Here is a 13,371-nt window from a genome sequence, read left to right on the forward strand (position 1 = left end):
CAGGCTAGAGGTGGTGACGATATGGGTTATGAGCAGAGAGCACCGGGCAGAGGTCCCAGTCAGATTGAGGTGAAATAGCCTGTATTGGTTTATGCTGCACGACCGTCGAGAGGATAGAGATTCTCTTGATGTCATTACTGGTACATTCCTTATATTTGATGTGCCTTATACTACTTTGATAGACATATGTTCTACACACTCCTATATAGCTAGTACTATATTTGAAACCTTGAGGATTTTTGTTGAGAGCACCACTAGTGAGGTTACTATATGAAGTCTGTTGGGGCAATCTATTCGGGTTAGTAAACTATATAGAGACGTTCCATTGGAGGTGCAAGGGGTGGTATTTCTGACGGATTTGATGGAGCTTCTATTTGGGGAATTTAATTTGATCATGGGAATGGATTGGTTGCTTAAACATTGGATTAGTTTGGATTTCGTGACTCAGAGAGTCGTTTTGAGGACCAAGGATGATATGGAGGTAGTTGTGATTAGTGAGCATCGAGATTATTTGTCTAATGTGATCTCCGCGCTTGTGGCCAATAAATTGGTTTGGAAAGGGTGTGAGACTTATCTGGCTTACATCAGTGGTTCTATTTCTAAGGACTCTTCAGTTGGGGATATCAGAACAGTGAGGGATTTTTCAGATTTCTTTCCTGAGGAGTTACTGGGTTTGCCACCAAATCGAAAGGTTGAGTTTGAAATTGAGCTTCTTCCGGGTATAGATCTGGTGTCTATCGCTCTGTACCGTATGGCACCGAAGGAGCTTACAGAGTTTAAGACTCAACTACTATAGCTACTAGATTATGGTGTCATCTGTCCTAGTGTGTCTTCGTGAAGAGCACCAATTCTATTTGTTAAGAAGAAGGATAGGACAATGAGGATGTGCATCGACTATCGGCAGTTGAACAAGTTGACTGTAAAGAATAAGTATCCACTTCCAAGGATTGATGACTTGTTTGATCAGTTTCGAGGGGCTTTAGTGTTTTTGAAGATTGATATTCATTCTGGCTATCATCAGTTAAGGGTTAAGGAGGTAGATGTTCATAGATTGCATTTAGGACTCGTTATGGATATTACGAGTTCCTAGTGATGCCTTTTGGTTTGACGAATGCTCCGATGGCATTCATGGATTTAATGAAATGAGTTTTTCAGCCATATCTGGATCAGTTCATCGTGGCCTTTATCGATGACATTCTGGTATACTATAAGATCGATGATGAACATGATGAGCAGCTTAGAGTAGTGCTTCAGATTCTTCGAGAAAAATAGCTCTACGCTAAGTTGAGCAAGTGTAAATTTTGGTTGTGTGAAGTAACTTTTCTGGGGCATGTAGTTTTTGCTGAGGGGATCCCTATTGATCTGAGGAAGATAGAGGCTGTGCTGGATTGGAAGCAGCCTAAAAACGTATCTAAGATCAGTAGCTTTTTGGGTTTGGTGAGATATTATCGGTGGTTTGTCGAGAGGTTTTCTCTGATTGCAGCTCTTTTGACTAAGCTTCTGCATAAGGGTGTTCTCCTTGTTTGGATTGATGTACAAAAATCGAGCTTCAAGAAGTTCAAGCCTGTTTTGACTCAGGCTTCTGTTCTGATACAGCCTGAATCTAGTAAGAAGTTTATGGTCTACAGTGATGCGTTGCACGTCGGTCTGGGATGTATATTGATGCAAGAAGGAAAAGTTATGGCTTGTGCATCCCATCAGCTTAAGACATACGAAGGGAACTATCCAATGCAAGATCTCGAGTTGGCCGCTGTGGTTTTTGTGTTGAAAATCTAGAGGCACTATCTGTATAGTGAGAGGTGTATCATCTACACTGATCACAAGAGTCTCAAGTACTTCATTACTTAGAATGAGTTTAATCTTAGGTAGTGCCGATGGATTGAATTGCTCAAGGATTATGACTGCACGATAAAGTACCATCCTAGTAAGGCCAATATGGTGGCTGATCCTCTAAGTTAGAGAGTGATGTCTGATTTGAGAGCGATGTTCACTCAACTTAGTCTATTTGATGATGGGAGCCTGTTGGCTGAGTTGCAAGTTAAACTGACTTGGACTGATCAGATTCAAGTTAAGCAGTTGGGGGATGAGTCTCTGGGTTTATGGTTCGCTAGATTGAGAGTGGTAGCACTTTGGATTTTGGGCTAAATAATGATGGTGTTTTGGATTTTCGAGGTCAAATCTGTGTGCAGAATGATATTGATTTGAGGCAGTCAATTTTGAGGGAGGCGCATAATAGCCTTTATGCTATGCATCCTAGTGGTGATAAGATGTATTGCAATCTTCATGGCCAGGTTTGAAGCATGAGGTTATGAATTTTGTGGCTCGAAGTCTGACGTGCCAGCAGGTTAAGGTTGAACACCAGTTACCTTTGGGTTTGTTGCAACCGGTTAAGATTCCCTTATGGAAATGGGAACGAGTGACGATAGACTTCGTTAGTGGGTTGCCCTTGACACCCACCAAGAAGGATTCTATTTGGGTCATCGTGGATCAATTGACCAAGTGATAAACCGTAATTTATACATATTTTTACCCCATGTTTAACGTATTTTATGGATGATTTTCCATTAGAATTGGTGAATTCGATGCTCCTAATGCTTTAATTTCATGTTTACACTTAGGAGAGCATAGGAGAGCGAAAGGAATGAGAAATGGGTCAAAAAAGGAGAAAATAGGCCAAAGTACGAAATCAACATGGCCTGGACCTCCTCACACGGGCAGACCACACGGCCGTGTCAATTTGGCAGGCTCGAGCATGGCCTGAAGTAATCGCACACAGACGTGTCACACGGGCATACCCCTGCTGAGCCCAAGTTGAGTCCAATTCGGAAAAGGCTAACTTTGAAGGCTTTTAGGCATTCCAAAGCCTATAAATATACCCAAGAGAAGGAAGAAAAGGGAGGACAGATTAGGGGGTACGGAATTACTCCAAGAAAGCCGATTGATTCATTTCAGAAGCCGGATTCATCATCAAGACTGAAGATCTCTCCTCAATTCCCTTTCAGGAGTTTGGGGTTTTCTTTATGTTTTGTATTCTTTATTATTCTGAGATGTTTTCTTATTTAGTTATGAACTAAATCCCCTAAATACCTAAGGGGAATGAAACCTAAGACGAATCTTATTATTATTTTCTGAATTGTATGATAAATATTTGACTTGTTCTTAATTATGTGTTCTTAATTCTTGTTTTGATATCCAAGGATACCGATTCAAGATAAGCTCTTATTCAGAGGAGGAGAAGACCCTGTTTAAGAGTACATTTGTTATAATTAAGCAGAGTTGATTGCGCGCCTAGACATAGGGTGACAAGATTTTGCCGGATTAGGGTGAAACCTAATAAGCGGATCCATAGATCGAGTTAATGCAACCTTAGAGTGTTAATTAGAGAAAAGTCTCGGTTATTCAATCTAGGGATTAGACGTTATTAGTCTTGAATAGGGATAATAAAATAACTTAGGGATCTCTACGGAAAAAGTTAAATGAATAAATCGTCCGATTCGGAGCCAGAATAACAAGTACAGTCTAGGTGGATTTTTTCCTTAGGTATTGTCTTCATTCAATCGAATTTTCCAAAAGCAATTCCTCAATTCTATTTTCTGTGCGTTCTTAGTTTAGACAATTAGTTAGTTAAAACAAAAGCCTCTTTATTCTTAGGCTAGATAATAAAAAGATAGTCATTACTAGTACTTTTAGTTCCTTTGGGTTCGACAATCTGGTCTGCTAAAACTATACTACTGTTCGATAGGCACACTTGCCTACATCGCGATAATAGTTAGTTCAAGAACGAGTAATTATAAATATTTAAAATCTATCACGAAATCTCGCGATTAAGTTTTTGGCGCTGTTTCCGGGGAACTAAAATTTTAGGAACACTCAATTTTTATTACTTTAGCATTTATTTTTCGTGCACTTTAATTTATTATTATTTATTAATTTACTTTTTCCTTCTCTTGGCAGGTTTTTATAGTTTATGACTAGAAGAAATCTGTCAGGACCATTACTTTTTGACGAGGAAATTGATCATTTCACAGAAATCAAAGAGAAATAAGGCGAAGCTTAGGATACACAGAGAACGAGCAAAAAGACGATACCCAACCCCCAACCGAAGAGATGGCTGAAAACCAAGGCAATCAGCTACCTCCTGCAATTGCGGTTAATCAAAATCCTGCTCCACGCACTATGTTTGTTTATGTTAAACCTTTTTTAACAGGAACTGAATCGAGCATAGTTAGACCTGCTGTAGCTGCAAATACTTTTGAATTAAAACCTAACACTATTCAAATGATACAACAATTTGTTCAGTTTGATAGTTTGCAGGATGAGGATCCCAACGCTCATTTAGCCAACTTCTTAGAACTATGCGATACATTTAAAATTAATGGTGTCTCTGATGATGCCATTCATCTTTGGTTATTCCCTTTTTAATTGAGGAACAAAGCTAAACAGTGGTTGAACTCGTTACCATAAGGGTCAATTACTACTTGGGAACAAATGACTGAAAATTTTTTACTAAAATATTTTCTGCCAGCTAAAATGGCTAAATTACGTAATGATATCTCTTCTTTTATGCAGATGGATTTAGAAACACTCTACGATGCATGAGAGAGATACAAGGACCTTTTGAGAAGGTGCCCTCACCATGGGTTACCGCTTTGGCTACAGGTTCAAACATTCCATAATGGCCTGAATCCTTCGACTCGACAAATGGTTGATGCAGCTGCTGGCGGAACCATCAATAATAAAACACCTGAAGATGCCTATGAGTTTCTAGAGGAGATGTCACTGAATAACTATCAGTGGCAAGTTATGAGGACAAAGCCAACGAAAATAGCCGGCGTTTATAATGTCGATTCGGTCACCATGCTCTCTAATCAGGTAGAACTCTTAAATAAAAAGATTGATGGTTTTCTTAGTTCTTGACAAGTTCACCTAGTAATGCAGTGCGAAGCAAGTGGAGGTGGAATAAGCTATTCGGAATACCAACCTTATGGCCACAACATGGATAATGAGCAATTAAACTACATTGGTAATAATCCTCGACCTCAAAACAATCCATATAGTACCACTTACAATGCAGGTTGGAGGAACCGCCCCAATTTCTCGTAGAGCGGTCAAGGAAATCAAAGACCACAATCACCTCCAGGCTACCAACAACCACCCTACCAACAGGAAAAGAAGCTGAACCTTGAAGAGATGCTCTCAAAGTTTATTTCGGTGTCAAAAACTCATTTCCAGAACACTGAGACAGCACTTAAAAATCAACAAGCGTTGATCCAAAGGCTTCAAACTCAAATAGGCCAGCTTTCCAAACTAATTTTCGAATGACCACAAGGTAGCTTGCCAAGTAATACTGAACCCAACCCAAGGGAACAGCTCAACGCAATTAATATTCAAGATGAAGAAGGAGTTGTTGAGTCTGAACCAGAACCGAGGCAAGAAACTATGGTAAGCAAAGGTCAAGGTGAGGTAGATAACAATAAAAACAAAATGGTGAATGTCAAATATAAACCTCATGTGCCATACCCCAACGCGACACGACAAGACCGCTCAGATTAACAATTTGGTAAATTCCTTAAAATCTTAAACAAATTACATATTAACTTACCGTTTATTGAAGCCCTATCGCAGATGCCAAACGCAATGAAATTTTTAAAGGAACTTTTAGCAAATAAGCGGAAGTTGGACGAGGCATCGCATGTGGAGCTAAACGCAGTTTGCTCAGCTATTTTCCAAAATAGACTACCGAAAAACTAAAAGATCTGGGGAGTTTTACAATTCATTGCTTAATTGGTAGTTTAGATGTTAATAATGCATTAGCTGATTTAGGGGCTAGTATTAACGTCATGCCCTACAAAATGTTTAAGCATTTAGGTCTTAGGAAACCCAAACAAACTAGGATGAGCATTCAATTAGCAGATAAAACTATAACGTTCCCTAGGGGTATTATTAAAGATGTACTAGTTGAAATTGATAAATTTATATTTCCCGTTGACTTTATTGTTCTAGATATAGAGGAGGATAGCAACACTCTTTTAATTCTGGGAAGGCCCTTTTTAGCAACTGCTAAAACGATTATTGATGTTGGCACAGGTGAACTCACACTCTGTGTGGGAGACGAAACAATCACCCTTCAAGCTCGCAATTCTGGCAACACATCGGGAATTGAAGGTAATCGTTTAACCCATTGTCCTAGAACTGACAATATGGTTCAAGCTACTTTACAAGAAATGAGTTTGAAGGAAGCACACGAGTCATTCTCAAGCAATAGTAGAGGACCTATTCATGAGGATTGAAGATTACAAATTGACGAACTCGATGAATGGCGGACGCATAAACCAAGAACACCCGACAAACCGAATCTACAACAGAATGAGCTCAATACCTTTCCAAATCAACTTAAGATTGGAGATAGAGTCTTATTAGATGCCGCAGATCCCCACATTGTTGCTACCATACCGAATGAAGAAATCCCTCTTACGGTACTTAGTATCTTTCCATTCGGTACGGTCGAGGTAAGGCACCCCAAGTTTGACACTTTAAAGGTAAACAACACCCGTTTAAAACCTTATTTTGATGAGATTGATGACAGGAATGAGGAGTATAAACTCCTCAAACCACCATGATTACTCAATGGAGAGGTAAGTCAAGCTTAGACTATAAATAAGCGCTTCTCGGGAGGCAACCCGAGCACTAACTGTATTAAGTTCTTTAAAAATTTAGTCTTCAACATCTAACTTACTAATGGAGCTCTTGAATATAGGTTTTCCACAGGGACACGGCCATGAGCACGGGCGTACTTAGGGTCGTGTGAAAATAGGGCAAAGATTTCTCCAAACACGGGCTACGATAAAACGCCACGGCCGTGCGACATGACTGTGGTCGAGCCTGCCAAAACAACACTGGCATGCGACACGCCCGTGTGGAAGAACCGTGGCTGAACCTGTTAAAATAACACGGGCGTGTGACACGCACGTGTCTAACACCCGTGGTCGAACCTGTTAGATTGACACGGGCGTGGGATTTCCCACACGGTCGTGGGAGAAGCGAACAATGCTAGACACGACCGTGCGACACGGCCGTGTGTACCCACATCCCAAGGAACACGTACGTTTACTAAATGTCAGACGCACCCAAATTCAAAATTCGCGAATCACACGGGTTGAAATTGGAGAACACGAGCGTGTGCCCTGGCCATGTGGCCCAAAATTTATAAATACCCTGCACTATTCACTTTCTTCCCTATTCAAAAACCCTAACCCTAGCCGCTGCAACTCCACACGGCCTCCCTGCCACGCCCGGCGCCGCTTCCCACTTCATTTATGACGCTCAATCTCTTTCCCTTAGCGTTTGTTTACTCCTTTCATTTCTATTTTACTTATTTCTAATGCTTATTATCAACATAATCTTCATATCTTTTGAACTAATTTTCATTTTTCTATCATTTAATTTGCATTCTTAGGTTAGTTATCATACATTTCGTGTTAAATCAAGTTATTAGGAACACCTCATATCCATGACATTACTATGCTTATTCTCATGCTATTACCATGCCAATGTCTATCATTTAATTTGCATTCATAGGTTAGTTATCATACATTCCGTGTTAAATTGAGATTAGGAAAACCTCATACCCATTACATTTCTATTCTCATTCTCATTGTTATTGTGGTTGAGTTTGCTTTATATTAGTAGTCTTGGCTGAAATTGTTAGTTCAAATTCATGCCTTTTAACTTCTTCGAATTCGTTTACCTATTATTATTATTCTTTATATTACAGGGTTTTAATGTCGTCCTCACGAGGAAACAAAATCATCGTACCTGCCTCGAAGAAGAGGAAGGGAGCGTCATCTTCCGTGGGTCCAACCACAGAAATTCGTCACCCTCTCCTATAGTTCCCCCGAGGGCCCCAAGAAGAGCTTTTCCAAATACTTTGGGCCCGACCCTTAATTGTGGGCCGCTGCATCAACTGGACTGCCATAGAACAAGTTCAGATGGCTGATGCAATTTGGGCCCTCCTAACCACCGACCCTTGGGAGCTGTTCTTTGGGATCATCGAACCAACATACCTCGAGTTCATGATGGAACTATGTTTGATGTTTCATCTTCAGACCATAATGATAAATTACGATGATCTCGACACGGTCCAGTCTCACCTAGGCGGGTTAGTCCGCCAGCTAAGCGTCCCAGAGTTCGATGCTGTACTAGGCTTATATACGGAGGAGTTCAAGGAGGAAAATGAACTACATGCTCTCACTCGCCACATACATTTTTCTCCCTCGAAGTGCTAGCATACTTTGGCCCCTAGCATAGCCTCCTAAAATCCTAGCCGCTCCAAGGCATTAGTACTCCCACCATCCCTGAGGTATCTAGATGCCATTTTAGCTCACACGATTACAGGAAGGCGAGAGAGCACTGGCATGGTCAACACTCACGACGCCTACTTCTTATGGTGTATGTCGCACGGACGCGTCATTGACCTTGCCTATTTCATCACCCTCGTGATTCAGCACCAGACGGAGCGGCATAGGAAGGGGTCAATTCCATTGGCCCCTATGTAACACGATTGGCTCGACACTTCGGGCTCCTCGACACCGTAGCCCATGAATCATCCTTGACCCTCATTGGCCAGTTGTCTCCACAAGGCATCTCAAGCATGCTCAGCATGAGGATGATCGAGAGGCACCGAGGAACCTACCCTCCTCAATATATTCTTGCCTAATCCACCAAGGAGGAGGCGTACGAGGACATTCCTGATGATGTCCCTTCACAGCACGAGGACTCGCCATCCCAGCCACCACCACCCTTTCGTCCAGTTCATGCGGCAGCTTCATATACTGACATCTCTGAGCGCCTCACTCGATTCAAGCAGTAGTATTTTCAATGATTTGACAACATTGATGCTACTCTACAGCAGATTTGTCAGCACCTCCACATCTCATCGCCAGTCCCACCTCGCGAACCATCCAGTGATGAAGATGTTTAAAAACATTTATTTATTATTTTATATTTTTAATTTTTATTAAAACTACTTTTTATTTTTATTAGATTTTAAAAATTTTATTTTTAATTATTAATTTTGGTTATTTCTTTTTGAGTAATTATTCTTCCTAATATCCCCTAAAAAGTTTCTGATTTTATCATAGTTATATAGAGTTCTTAAGCTCATCATCATATAGGAACTAAAACTCCATCGGGAAAGGTTCTCCACGACTGCCATATCCTGCTTGCCCACAACCATAGCTACCACTAGAGATAATATCCTTTTGGTGTAGGACTTATGGCCTAATAAACCTCTACGACCGCCGGAGTATCCTCCTCCACACTCAAACCGATTACTCTCTAAAACTCCAGTTCGAGGAATTCATCATACAGAAGTTTCACTTCTCTCCCTATCTTATTTTTATACTCTAATATCTATCTTTGTACATTGAGGGCAATGTATATCTTAAGTGTGGGGAGGTATTTATTTATTATTAGAAAAATCCCTGAATGACTGCCTTGTTCTCTTAAAAAGCTCTCATATCATATTTAGGATAAATTTTGATTGATTTATGATTTTGATTGATATATCTTGAATTAAAATATAGGTATTTATGCATTGATTGTTTAAACTTTAAGACATTAGAGAATCAAGCATGATGTGTTGATTTTTAAGAATTTAAATCTTAGGTTGTTTCCCCAAAGTTTAGGTATTACTTTGGGTTGGGATTCACAAGTTTTAAACATCAAAAATCCATAATTTCTGTGAGATTTTTGAGCCTTTTGAGCATCTATTAATTCTTTCATGCTCACTTTTATTATTGCTTTGAGTGCATCAGTAGTGAACTGTTATTCTTGAACTTGTTTGATTACTCATGTTGAGACCACACCATTTGATTTGATATGTCAAAATGATTATGGCACTTAGGATTAACCCACTCATGCCATGAAAAGCCTACCTCCACAATTAACCCCTAGTGAACCCCCTTGGGCCTAACAAGCCATTTCTTGTATTACCCTTAATATTAACCTTTAGCCCATTATTGTTGAAATCCCCTAAATTAATTTAAGCCCCATTTTTATCGAGATTTGAATTGAAATATTTGCTTAGCTATGTTTTATTCTACTCTGTAATTTAATGTGTTCTTAAAATAAAAAAAAAACAAAAAAAAACATGTATGCATATTAGTAGTGATCTTCTGTTTGTAAGCTTCAGAAGTTAAATTCCTTAGTCTGAGAAGAAGCTCTGTTGTACTCAAGTGATGATTAACTCTTTTTCTAGTTAGGTAATTTTTCAATTCAATATCGATTCTAACCCTTTCTTTCAACTTGTGGCCACACCCCCTAACCAAATCTCATTACAACCCTCTAAAGACCTTTTGATTGATGTATCATCTTAAATTATAGTGGTGGAGATTTGATTTTCAAGCAAGCCTATGGTAATAACTTTTCATTATTGACTATTGAGTGCTTCATTTATTATCCTTAAACACCTCAAGTGATTTGAGTGAATCTGTAGTGAGGATGTGAAACTCTGTGGTATTCTGAATCAAAGGTAATTAGTTAAATGAGGAGAGACACCTATGTTTGCATGATTAAATACTCAACTTGGAATGTTTGAAACTTTTATGTTCTTTTAGTTGAATTCTCAATGTATGATTACCTATGGATTATTCGGAGATATTATTGATAGAAATTATAAGTTGAGAAGAATTTATTTTGATTATGAGTTGAGAATTTTGCTTGAGGACAAAGAAATGCTTAAGTATGGGGGTATTTGATAAACTGTAATTTATACATATTTTTACCCCATGTTTAACGTATTTTATGGATGATTTTCCATTAGAATTGGAGAATTTGATGCTCCTAATGCTTTAATTTCATGTTTTACACTTAGGAGAGCATAGGAGAGCGAAAGGAACGAGAAATAGGACAAAAAAAGAGAAAATGGGCTAAAGTATGAAATCAACACGGCCTGGACCTCCTTACACGGGCAGACCACACGGTCGTGTCAATTTGGCAGGCTCGAGCCGGCCTAAAGTAATCACACACGGGGGTGTCCCTACCGAGCCCAATTGAGTCCAATTCAGAAAAGGCTAATTTTGAGGGCTTTTAGGCATTCCAAAGCCTATAAATATACCCTAGAGAAGGAAGAAAAGAGAGGATAGATTAGGGGGTAAGGAACTACTCTAAGAAAGTCAATTGATTCATCTCAGAAGCCGGATTCATCATCAAGACTGAAGATCTCTCCTCAATTTCCCATCAGGAGTTTTAGGTTTTCTTTATGTTTTGTATTCTTTATTATTATGAGATGTTTTCTTATTTAGTTATGAACTAAATCCCCTAAATACCTAAGGGGAATGAAACCTAAGATGAATCTTGTTATTATTTTCTGAATTGTATGATAAATATTTGACTTGTTCTTAATTATGTGTTCTTAATTCTTGTTTTGTTATCCCAGGATACCGATTCAAGCTAAGATCTTATTCAGAGGAGGAATAGACCCTGTTTAAGAGTACATTTGTCATAATTAAGCAGAGTTGATTGCACGCCTAGACATAGGGTGACAAGATTTTGCTGGATTAGGGTGAAACCTAATAAGGGGATCCATAGATCGAGTTAATGCAACCCTAGAATGTTAATTAGAGAAAATTTTTGGTTATTCAATCTAGGGATTAGATGTTATTAGTCTTGAATAGGGATAATAATATAACTTAGGGATCTCTACGGAATAAGTTAAATGAATAAATAGTCCGATTCGGAGCCAGAATAATAAGTATAGTCTAGGTGGATTTTTTCCTTAGGTATTGTCTTCATTCAATCGATTTTTCCAAAAGCAATTCCCCAATTCTATTCTTTGTGCGTTCTAAGTTTAGATAATTAGTTAGTTAAAACAAAAACCTCTTTATTCTTAGGCTAGATAATAAAAAGACAGTCATTGCTAGTACTTTTAGTTCCTTTGGGTTCGACAATCCGGTCTTGCCAAAACTATACTACTGTTCGATAGGTACACTTGCCTACATCGCGATAATAGTTAGTTCAAGAATGAGTAATTATAAATATTTAAAACCTATAATGAAATCTCGCGATCACCAAGTCTACTCACTTTATTCTGATTCGGACAGACTATTCTCTGCAGAAGTTAGTAAAGCTCTATATCTTGAGATTGTGAGACTGCATGGAGTTCTTGTTTCGATTATTTTTGATAGAGATCATCGTTTCACTTCTTGGTTCTTGAAGAAGTTGTATGAGGCTCTGGGTTCGAGGTTGGACTTCAGTACTGCGTTCCATCCTCAGACCGATGGTCAATTTGAGTGGGTGATTTAAATACTAGAAGACATGCTTTGAAGTTCTGTGATTGATTTTTGAGGTAGTTGGGAGGATTATCTGTCGTTAGCTGAGTTTCCCTATAATAATAGTTTTCAGTCGAGCATCTAAATGGCAGCTTACGAGGCTTTATATGGTCGTAAGTGTCGTACACCATTATGTTAGACTGAGTTAGGTAAACGTTGGGTTTTGGGTCCTCAATTGGTTTCTGAGACCGAAGATAAGGTTAGACTGATTCGGGATCGTCTGAAGGCAACTTCTGATAGACAATAATCTTATGCAGATCTGAAGAGGTGTGATATCGAGTACTCTGTGGGGGACTTTGTGTTTCATAAGGTTTTTCCTTTGAAGAAGGTTCTAAGATTCAATCGTAAGGGCAAGTTGAGCCCTAGGTTCATTGGACCATATCGAATTCTGAAGCGTATGGGACTGGCCGCTTATCAGTTAGAGCTACCCCGAGAGTTAGACCATATCCACGATGTCTTTTATATTTTGATGTTGAGGCAATATCAGTCGAATCTATCTCAATATTGTCTCTGTTGAAGAGATCGAGGTTAGACTGGACTTGACTTTGAGGAGGAGCCAGTTCAGATTTTGGATCGAGATCTTAAGGTTCTGAGGAAGAACTCCATTCCTTTAGTGAATGTTCTGTGGTGGAATCATAGTACCGATGAGGCCACGTTAGGAACTTGAGGACTCGATACGTCAACAGTATCCTCATCTGTTCTGATCAGGGAAACTTTGAGTTTAAAATTTCTTTTAGGGGGTAGAGTTGTAAAGCCCTAATAAATTTCTTTCTATTTCTATAAATATCATACACAAATATCTGTCTACTTCAGTGGTTAGGTGGTCTAGGTATGTGTGAGAGCTCCCAAGTTTAAGCCCTACCTTTGGCAAATTTTGGTTAGTTTTAGGTCCAAGCCTTACCCTTGTTGAGTGGATTTATATTAAATTGCTTGTAAATTCATATCAGAATGAGCCTGCTGGTTCGAGTGGTAAGAGGGTTGGTGTGTTGGAGGTCTTGTGTTAGAATCCTTGTGCGAGCGTAGATGATATATTTTTACTTGA

General features: G+C 39.2%; 1 non-coding gene across 1 annotated transcript; it reads right to left on the reverse strand.

The window, feature by feature from the left end:
* Positions 1-4,536: 4,536 nt before the first annotated feature.
* Positions 4,537-4,643, reverse strand: LOC121207471 (small nucleolar RNA R71). Its single transcript, XR_005902561.1, has one exon. It is a non-coding gene; the product is annotated as a small nucleolar RNA R71 (small nucleolar RNA).
* Positions 4,644-13,371: the final 8,728 nt, after the last annotated feature.

The sequence above is a fragment of the Gossypium hirsutum genome, chromosome A09, assembly GCF_007990345.1.
Source record: "Gossypium hirsutum isolate 1008001.06 chromosome A09, Gossypium_hirsutum_v2.1, whole genome shotgun sequence".
NCBI lineage: Eukaryota > Viridiplantae > Streptophyta > Magnoliopsida > Malvales > Malvaceae > Gossypium > Gossypium hirsutum.